Here is a 10,440-nt window from a genome sequence, read left to right as displayed (position 1 = left end):
AGTGACAGCCGCCCCTTGGATGGCCGGGGCCTCTCGCAAAGGTACAGGGTCGCGGACGGCCCAATCCATCTCTGTCTGCCCAACGATTGATTGTGATTTAGTGCGCAAGCCCCAGAGATGGAGGGCTTCCATTCTGATGAGCAATAGGTGGGACCCCTTTGACTCGCAGCACATGGCAAGCAGAGGCAAGGCTATGATGAGGGGTCAGAGGCAGCTGGTGCGGGAAAGTGGGGTGGATCTGGGAGGATGGACGGAGGCAATGGGGGTTGCGTGGATCGCAAGATCCAAAGTGTCAAAGATCTGGGACAAAACCGCCCAACTGACAGACTGAGTCTATCTCTTCGGCCATCCATCAGCCAGCAACCATAACAGTTGCTAGCTAATCATTTTATTATCACATGGATAAAGGAGTTGACAGTGACTAGAGAGCAACAACACCAATTTAAATGAAATTGGGACGTTGTGTAAACGTCCATAAAAACAGAATACAACCTTTATTCACATCTACGAAAGCAAGGTATTTAATGTTCAAACTCATACACTTTATTGTTGTTTATTTTGTTGGTAATATTCAATATTAATATAGGTAGATTGATTGCCCCCCCTCCCCCCCATTTTTTTTCCAATTCTTGCTTAATGTACTACTAAAGCGGCACATATTTTCAGTGGCAGGTCTGGACTGCTGGCAGGACAGATTAGTAATGGCGCTCTTTTATGACAAAGCCACTCCCTTGTAATAAATGCAAAATGTGGCTTGGTATTGTGCCATGTGGATTAACACACCCCTTACCATCACAGATGCTGGATTTTAAACTTTGCGTCAGTCTATCACAGATGAACTGACCTAGACAAGCCAGCTGCATTTCTGTGTTGTTGATTTGTGGCTTTCGCTTTGCATGGTAGAGTTTCAAAAACATTTGTAGATGTAGCAATTGAATTGGCCAGTTTTGAATGCATTTCCACCTGAAGGGTCGAAGGTCATGTGCATTCTGTGATGGTTTTGCTGGTGTGTTCAACGGAAGCCATTCTTTTTTCAAATTCACATCTTCAAAGTAGTTCACTTGACGAATGTCTCGCCAACAGCTTAACCAAAGCAGTAGTGCAACGGTTCCCAACTTTTATTAGGCTGACCTTCGACCCGTTTGTTGAGTCAGACTGGTCATGCTGGTGTTCCTGCTCAGTTGAGCAGTTTCTTCCGAGCCAGTCCTAAGGCATAGTGCAGGTTTCTCAAAAACAACGTCATCATAGATCATTGTGCATCAGACTTCACATAGGCATGTTGCATACACTCACATGGTGGGCATGCTGCACGTTCTTGAAGAGAAGGTCAACTGGCGGCCTGGTGTGCCCTAGTGAGATAAAAAGCCGCAAACTAGTCATCTCATAAACAGTGCAATTATACACAAAGGTCATCTGAAGCAATTTCTGCTTGGAGCCAAAAGGCAAAACTCTCAACATGTTGCCCAGGCTGCAGTTAAACTTGCCTATGTCACCGTTTTTCAGGATGCCAGGTTGAAGTACAAGACTGCTAACGACATCAAGAGTTCATCAATAAACTCGCTTTTCAAGTTCCCATTTCAATTGGAGAGGCAGCGCGGGGAAAAAAAGCATTTGTCCAGTTTTGTGACCACATTTGTTGAGACTGTCTTCAGCTGACCAATAGTAAACACATACACGTCACATCATGTCTCTCAAATGACAGCTGATACCAAAATTCTGGAATGGAATTATTTGTTTTTGTTTTTTATTTTATTTTTTTAAGACCTCAGTATTGTTCATTCGGTAATTTTACCGATTTGACATGTCATCATCATTGTTCTCTCTCTTTTTTAAAAATGTGTTATTTTTTATTTTTATTTTGTACGTGGGTGAGTATGTGCATGTGCGTGTGTATGTGTGTGTGTGTGTGTGTGTGTGTGTGTGTGCATGTGTGTGTGTACCCATTAGTTCACCTATGGATATGGAATTCTGACACAGGGTCAGTTAGCATATTCTGTATATGAACTGTATAGATGCACTCATGCATTTATTTCTATAATTTTTATTACTATGATTATTTTGTGTAATGCTCAGTCTTATATACAGCACTTTGTTACAGCTGTGGCTATTTTTTTTAGTGTGCTCTATAAATAAAGTTGATTTGATTTTCATGTATTTTGCCACAAATAGGCTTTGATTGGATTCTAATAGAAGTGTTTACACATCAAGTTAAATTAATTAATAGAATAAAAAAAAACACATTTTGGTGATGAAGGATTAAATAGTACTTTATAAGGGGACACATGCACAGTCTTGCGTTTATGAAATTATATAATTGACTCCAATATATGCACACAATTTTCTTACAGTTGTAAAGTATAGCTGTGGAAGGGAAACACTGCACTGACATGCAGGCCTGATGCGTTTGTTTGAACTTCAGTTAATGGTTAAACATAAGTGTGTACATAAGTGCATGGTGGAAGCGGTTGAATTCCATGAAATAATTAAGCATCCCAGTCTTTAGCTTTCAACCTGCATTTCGACAATGGAACCTTTAGAGTAAAGGTTCCATTGTCGAAATGCAAAAATCACAGAGTTGATATTATCCCTATTAAGAATATTATGTATTAAATTCCCATCAGTTGCTCCAATGTTCCAGTTACTCCAAAATGTGCATCCTACAAAATGATCTGATTAGACACCAGAGGGAAATGGCTTATCTGGAGAAAACAAAATGATTTTCAAATGTCATCAATATACTGGAGCAGAGCTTGGAGAGATTCTAATCCCAGTGCTGGTGGATACAAACTGTCAGTCTCGCTTCACTGGGCCACTCAGCAAACATAGATCTTTCACAAAAGTCTGATTTCAAACTCAAATCCTGTGGCGTTTTCAATTCTACACATCTCTCATATCCTTAAATGTTTGATTCGTGAAAATGTATTCCCATAAAGTCACCGGTGGCTGGAAAATATCCCATTAGGTCGTCACGCTGTGACGAGAGGCGCTTGCCACCAGCTAGCTTGCGGGCTAACATGCTTTCCAACGCTGCTGAAGGACGTCAGCCTTGTCCAATACGTCACTTGCTTGGTGTTGTGTTGGTGTATAGGGCCACGCAATGATGACATTTAAAGAAAAGTTAACCCTTTATTAAACTAGACGGCACATGTTGTGGCTCACGCTACATGACAGCTAACGACATGCTTCATGCTAGTTATGTACCCACAATGCTTGTTCATAATGTGTAACAATAGTTGATATATGAAATTAGGTATTAAAAATGTTATAATATCTTTCACTTTACATCAGGGGTCTCAAACTCAATTTACCTGGGGGCCGCTAGAGGGAGAGTCTGGGTGAGACTGGGCCGCATCAGGATTTCCACAAGAAAAGCGCTGATAAAACATTCCAACGTTATCAAATATCTTTATTTAAAAAAAAAAAAAAAATGAATTAAATAAATTAACTTAAAGATGAATAAAAAATAAATCAATCAGTAATAAAAAAATTAAATAATAATAATGAGCATACAGTAGATATACACTGGCTGGCTAAGTAGAGAAGACTAATTATTTTTATTCCGTTTCAAATGAATGAGTCTCGGGTTGAACTTTAACTTTCAGTCGCGCGGGTCTGTGGCGCATTCGCGCACTTTCGCTCTCCGATCGTATTGGATTACGGCAGTTCTCCGAATTTCTCAAGTGTCATGTTAACGCACTTACTGTTAAGTTTCAGTTTCGCTCGCGGAGATGGCTACAGACACAGACACAGGCTAGATCACGGATCATAGCGCCTCATTCAGTTCTATGCTGAGAGCAGCGGAGGACTGTGCGCGCCGAGCGGAGTGATCGGCTTCACGGCTTCTCCTCCGCCCAGCTGATTGGAGGAATGAATGAGTGAGTGAGCGAGGCACTGGACAGCCAGGCCGATGTCCCGCCCTCCAGAGCCGTATACCTCACCGTGATTGGTTCATTCAGCTCCGAACACAACAAGTGTCATTCATATCAATCTTGCGGGCCGCACGAACATTAATCTTTCATATTAAGACGGGGGCCGCAAATTATTGTCCTGGGGGCCGCAGTTGGCCCGCGGGCCGCGAGTTTGAGACCCCTGCTTTACATGTAAATATATTAAGGTAACCTGAATAAAACAAAAATACATAACAAACTAGGGATTATAATTGTGGCATCCATTAATGATGTATTTTTTTAGGGTGTTCGTAGCTAGCTAGCTAGCTAACAATGCTGTAGTGGGAGAAATGGGCCAAGTAGCCTAATTAAAAGCTACTGATCTGTGAACAAAGACATTCAGTTTTTACATAGTGGGGTCGGCGCAACTTGTGATGGACACCCAAGTGCATCACTTGGCCCCATTTTGGCCACGGGCAAAACATTTTAGGAAACCTGAAATGGTTTAATCCTTTATCTCCACAATTGACTGTGATGCATGTGATCTCATTTTTTGCACATGTTTTTCAGCAATTATCTTCAAATGTATAAAGTATTTACAAACTTGCTCTGAATTCACTTGACATAGTCTTTAGTCTAAATACCTTTAAGGTAATGCTCCAGTAAATTCATTTTGAAAGCAGCGTTAATGTTGTGTATTCATGCAGACCAGCGCATTATCAGTGACAGGAAGTTGTGTCGGCCAGGTGAATGTGTGGCAAGGAACCTGATCTGCTGTTGACAGAACAGGGACAGGTGCTCCAGCCAACCTAATCCATACATGCATGTTTGACTCAGGTCGTCCATTAAGCTAGATTGATTCAAAGCTTTAAAAGACCACTCTCTGCCGTTCCCTTTACTGTTGCCATGATACCAAATTGTAGTAATTCCACATGGCCTGCACCGGAAAATGAAAGGAATGTTCAATGTTTGCTTTGATAATGCTGAAAACATTTTGCCACACGCAAGATGAGCAGACATGTTTGGAAAATGTCTCTCAATCAGGAACACTGAAACGTAATTCAGCTTATTTGAATTTAAGTTATTAAGGGTTAAAGGTTTTCCAAAAATAAAAAGTGGGACACTATAATCTTGCTGAAAATCAAATTTTCAAAATCAAAGTAAATTCTCACCGGGAACTATTTATAACAAATTTAATCGTTAGTCAATCCGGTGACCGGTGGTTACTTTAGTTCATGCTAAATGCCATCTCGGTCGACATTTCAACAGTACTAAACAAGTGCACTCACCATTAGCCAACCTTTTTTTGCAGCTATTGCAAGCTGGCTGTGCCGTTTATCTTGCGCTAGTCCTGCATTGTAACATTCGAAATATGCCAACAAAAAAGTTCAGCTAGCGATGGGTCTGACCAGCATTAAGATAGTACAACTACATTTCCCATGATTCTTAGAAACGGAAGCAGGAAGTAGTTATAGTTCAAGTATAACAAAAAATACACCTGTTAGCGACTAGATGTAATGGCCGAAACAATTGGCTGGCTGACTGGACTTCAAAAAAAAAAAACACACGCTGGGATGGGACCTGCGTTGGAGCTGGCGAAATCCGACATGTGGGATTTAACGGGACTGCCCCGATTAAAATAGGATCTCTGGTCACCCTCATTTAGCTGGAAATTTATGATTGGTGCTAGTGAGTGGCGGGTCTATCTCAAATAACCACATTAACAACTTGTAAAAACACATTCACTTTAATTCAGCCTGTTATTATCCACCCCACTGCCACACGGCCCCTAAATGCCAAATAAAGGTTTACAGGCAGAGCGCTCACATCTGCTTTGCTCTGATTGGCTGCGAGTTCTGCAGTAGTCTCACCTGTTATCCACAGCCCAGTGGATGATAAACACCCTCAGTCAGACCTGTAGGGGAAAAGGAGCCCATCTGGTCAGCCGCATTAACAATCAGCTCTTTAACAATAGCTTCCAGGAAAAGGAGAATGGTACAACAGGTCATATCAGCCAATAAAAGTAGGTTATGCATGACATTTAGCGTAGCGCCTGATGCCTGGCTTAGCCGTGCACAGGCTTACCTTGTGGATTCATCAGCCCCTGGCAATAAAACAAAAAGCAATCTAGCTGAGCTTTGAATAAAAACGCCTTGTTGCTCTCGTAATTTCTCTGCAAATATGCATAAAGGAGATTATGTTTTAGTGTTCCCAATTCATTCACAATAAGACAAACTGACAGCCTACTTTATTTATACCAATTCGCTTACTTTATGTAGGACGTCTGAGGAATAGTGTGTATGTCTTTTATTATTTATTTTTTTTTATATCGCAATTACTTATGAAACGAGTGGACAGGAGAGCGTAGGGAAATATGGATGGGAAAAAAAATCACCGTGTCGGGCAGTTTTTTGACTGAACAGCGCCACCTCGTGCTCCGCAACTCTGACAGGGAGACAAAATGAAAGAAATCTAACATAACAGAACACACATATACAGCCATGGAGAAAAATTAAGAGACTACAGTTTCTTTTTCATTTTATATGATTTATATTCTTGATATTGGTCCTTATAGATGTACTATGCATTTAAAATGAAAAGAAAACAGAAGAAACAAAGGTGGTCTCTTAATGTTTTCCATTAAGTATAACATGTTTATTGTGTATTATCACTCCTATGTGGTATGTTTTTATTTTGTTTTCAATTATTTTCCTAACAGCAATCTAAATCTAACATAGCAGTAAACAGACTTATTATAGCAATTTAATGTTTTCCCTTTTTTTTTTTTCTCTCTCACTATTGCAGCAATCTAGCTCTAGTCTGAAAATGAGAAGAGCACAAAAATGGGAGGCAAAACAGAACAGAAATGGCCGGGGTGGGGTTTGAACAGCAAGCAGTGGGCTCTCTACAGCTGCTGGCACTAATGAGCATAATTACCACAGTAATAACATTAGCCTATCTGAGGGAATGGAGGAGAAGGACAAGTGGTTGTATTGATGTGCGTGTGCGGCCTGTGTGTACGTGTATTTGTGCGTGTGTATGCTGACCATACCATCTTACTTGCAGCCCCGCTCCCCTTCCCTGAATCTCAATATCTCTTTGTTAGCCCACAATAATTGTGTTTGGGCCTCATATCCGCCGTATCAGATTGGAGTTTGTACAAGGTAATTAGCAGAGGAAGGGAAGCCTCCACACCAGGAGGACAAATGCCCTCATGACATCATTTTGTGGAGGGGGAGCCCCCCCACACACACACACACACTATCTTCTCCGCCTCCGATTCAATCTGTCATGTCATTAAGTCTCGCAAGACGCGGCGAAAAGGGCAGGAGGGCAGCAGCAAGTGAAAGTTGATGACGATGAAATGCTACAGAGTCCGGATGAAGAAAGATGGAGAGGAGAAGGGGTTTGAAAGTGATTGGAGATAAGATGGAGAGCAGTGGGGTGGTGTCGCTGCAGGCCTGTAATCTCCTATCAGCTTTGACTAACAGACAAGCACGAGAGGGAAAAGTTCTTGGCGGTAATGCGGCTCGCCTTTCAGTGGGGGCCACTGCATCCTGCTGGGAGTCGGGGGGATGAGGAGAGGATTAACTGGCACTCTGGTGGAGAGAGATGAAAAGAATCAGATGGGGACCCCGCGGATGGTCACACCCTCGCTCATTCCATCCATTACCTTCTTTTTTTGCTCCCATCAGTGAATCAAAGCAGCGTATGCTTTTAAAGGTGACTCCGATCAATTATCACACATCGTGATTTGAGGGTGGAGACATATGCCAACAAGAAGAGTCAAGATATTGTCACAAGGTGCAGTAGAAAGGTGAAGATAAGCAAACTTTGGATTTAAAGGTCAAGATGTTTTCTTTACTTTCGACTCCTCTGGTTTTCACAACAAAGATGCATATTTTACATTCGAAACCTTTCACAGTGCAACACCCAAAAAAAAATCACAAAAACTTCATCAGTATGAAATGTGGATCTGTGGAGGTAAACACAAAGCTTTTATTCCTTTGTATGAATGGCAACAGAACGACACACTGGTTATAGTTGTGTACCTTCTGCCATCTAGTGGAAGAGCATGTGTGTTCTGCCTGTCACCATACATCGCTGGCAAAGATTGATGAACAAAATACATTATATGGGTCTTTCTTGATTTTTCAGTGTGATTATTTTGGGGGCAGGTTTAACATTTTTTATGTATTTTTTTATTTTTTCTGGAGAAGGCAGATTTAACATGATATCAGATACATGACATAGATAACCTGAAGAAAATTGTATTGGTAGAACTAAAGCACCTAAAAAAAAAAATCATCAGGACTTCATCTTTCCGTTGTGGATTGTGAGAATATTCTGCAGTGTGTCAATAGTGTCATTATGGCCTTTCTTCAGTCATGTAAAAAAAATCTTTGAATTAAAATAAAGAAAATTATATAAATCATAAATAACAAACATTTGCACAAAAAACACATATCTTTTTAATCCTTTCAAATTCTGCAAATAAATATACAAATGCACAAAACATTTGAAATGTTTGTTGAGTTATAAAAAAAAAAGGAAAAAAAGCCTGGTGCCAAATTGGTTGGGATCTTATTTGTCCAACAAATTTCATTTATTTTCTTTTTTTATTTTATTTTAAATATTTTGTCTCTTCGTGGGGTTATACAGGCCTCCGTCTTAGGCCCACTGCTCTTTTCTTTAAACCTAGGCTAGCACCATTAGGCCAAATTGTGCGCTCCTGTTCATTTTTACTGTTTCCTTGTCACGTTGATGACTTGCAATTGTATATGACGATTTCTCTCTTCAACAACTATAGTGAATTGGTCTGCTCTTGACAAACTCACATCTTGTTTGGCTGCAGTGAAGACCTGGTTACCGCCCAGTTTTCTACTTCTAAACCCAGCAAAGAGGGAAAGTATTTGTTGACAGTTAAAACTTTTGTAAAAAACTATTGTAAAAAGACAAAATAAAATACCCTGTCTGTTGATGAGGATAGGGTTGAATGAAGGATGGAATAAGTTTTTTTTTATTTTTAGGGGGGGGGGGGGGGTAATATTAAACCAATCCTTGCAATGAATCTGGTATAATATACAAAAAAAAAAATGCATCAGAGGTCTGCAGCATGGCCATCCACTACACGTGGCTTTCGTGTGCGGTATATTCCGAGTGAAATTTTTACAATTTTACAAAACAGTTCCGTACAGTGTCTTGATGTTGGTGTGTGTTGTCGTAAACATCCACGATGATTAAAGTCAGACACATACATTCTCAACTTGATTATGAAAATGTAACATAGAATATCAAAATTACTTGGTTTATCAAATGACTTGTTGTGGACAACAAAACCATATATAAAGTTTTGATTTAGTGTATTTTAACCAGTTTTTACGCACACTGTAGGCTAGTTAGCAGAATTATGTGTGGGACATGCCAACATCACATAATGTACATCCCATGAAAAATAAAAGAAAACATGAACAAGGGAATTATCATTGCAAAGGTTTGGCCTCTTTTTCCTGGTTCCTTTTCGTTTTCCCAGATCTCAAGTTGTTGTGTTTATGCTTTTTGAGTGTTTGTGTCTTTGGTTGTCTGACTGTGAAGCACAGTGAGCCTTTGTATGAGTTTCCTTTGTATGAAATCCAGCCATTATCTGTAACGCTTATCCTAATGAGCTATATTAATAAAGCTAAGAAGACCCTGTGAGTTTCATGGATCTGCTACATTTATGATGACTGAGTGATTCTGACGAGGACACCGAACAGACTTGGTGATATTGAATGCCAAATAGATTTCAGATCCTGGAAATGGAGGTAGAACATACGACAAAACATTGCAATCGAATAATATAGTTTGTTTCTTCATATTCTTTTCTTTCATTATTTCACTTTTTACAAGGTAGGAAAAATCAACACTGTGATTGTCCTTCGGATAATATAGATTATGATATTATTATGACTGATTATGATTACAATTATGATTATGATATATTACACAATGTAAGGTTTTGCAATTATTGGAATAGTTCACATATTTAGGATGTTGTTAAGAATCTTTAAAAAAAATATATGTATTTTATTTTATTATTATTATTGCAGTAATTCTAATTGCGAATCTAAAGAATCCTGTTGTTTCCTCCCCTCCCCCCCGAAGTGAAACGTGGCACTTTTCCTCTCCTTCACTGCCATGTCATCGCAGACTCAGGTAGGCCTACTCAGTGCTTACAATCACCTTTCTGTAAGTAGGTAAGTGCTCGGCTACGTTTACTTACGAGCTGACGTCAGTGCTACGTGACGTACCCATCTTCCGCAAACGGAACGGACACGCGGGGATTTATGCAGAACTTTTCAAAATAACATTGTAGTTTTAGTATTACAGAGTATATGGCGATGTTATCAACCGTGGTAAATATTTAAAATATATAATAATAAATAAATGGGTCTTATTTCAAGTTTATCTGAGCGTAGTTTGTGATTCGTGATTTTAGTACTGTAGTTGTGATGATTTTAAATGGTGTATTATTTTACTTTGAAAGTTTTCTCATAGGAAGTCACGTTCCAAT

At 39.8% G+C, this 10,440-nt stretch overlaps 1 long non-coding RNA gene across 1 annotated transcript; it reads right to left on the bottom strand.

Moving 5' to 3' along the window:
* Positions 1 to 1,027: 1,027 nt before the first annotated feature.
* Positions 1,028 to 5,300, bottom strand: LOC144044545 (uncharacterized). The gene is made up of 3 exons (XR_013291291.1): positions 5,177 to 5,300; positions 1,294 to 1,349; positions 1,028 to 1,206 (listed from the first exon to the last, which is right to left on the bottom strand). It is a non-coding gene; the product is annotated as an uncharacterized LOC144044545 (long non-coding RNA).
* Between the last annotated feature and the right edge of the window lie 5,140 nt (positions 5,301 to 10,440).

Source organism: Vanacampus margaritifer, chromosome 1 (assembly GCF_051991255.1).
Source record: "Vanacampus margaritifer isolate UIUO_Vmar chromosome 1, RoL_Vmar_1.0, whole genome shotgun sequence".
In the NCBI taxonomy this organism is placed as follows: Eukaryota; Metazoa; Chordata; class Actinopteri; order Syngnathiformes; family Syngnathidae; genus Vanacampus; species Vanacampus margaritifer.
Note: the sequence above shows the minus strand (reverse complement) of the source record. Positions and strands in the feature narration are given on the sequence as shown.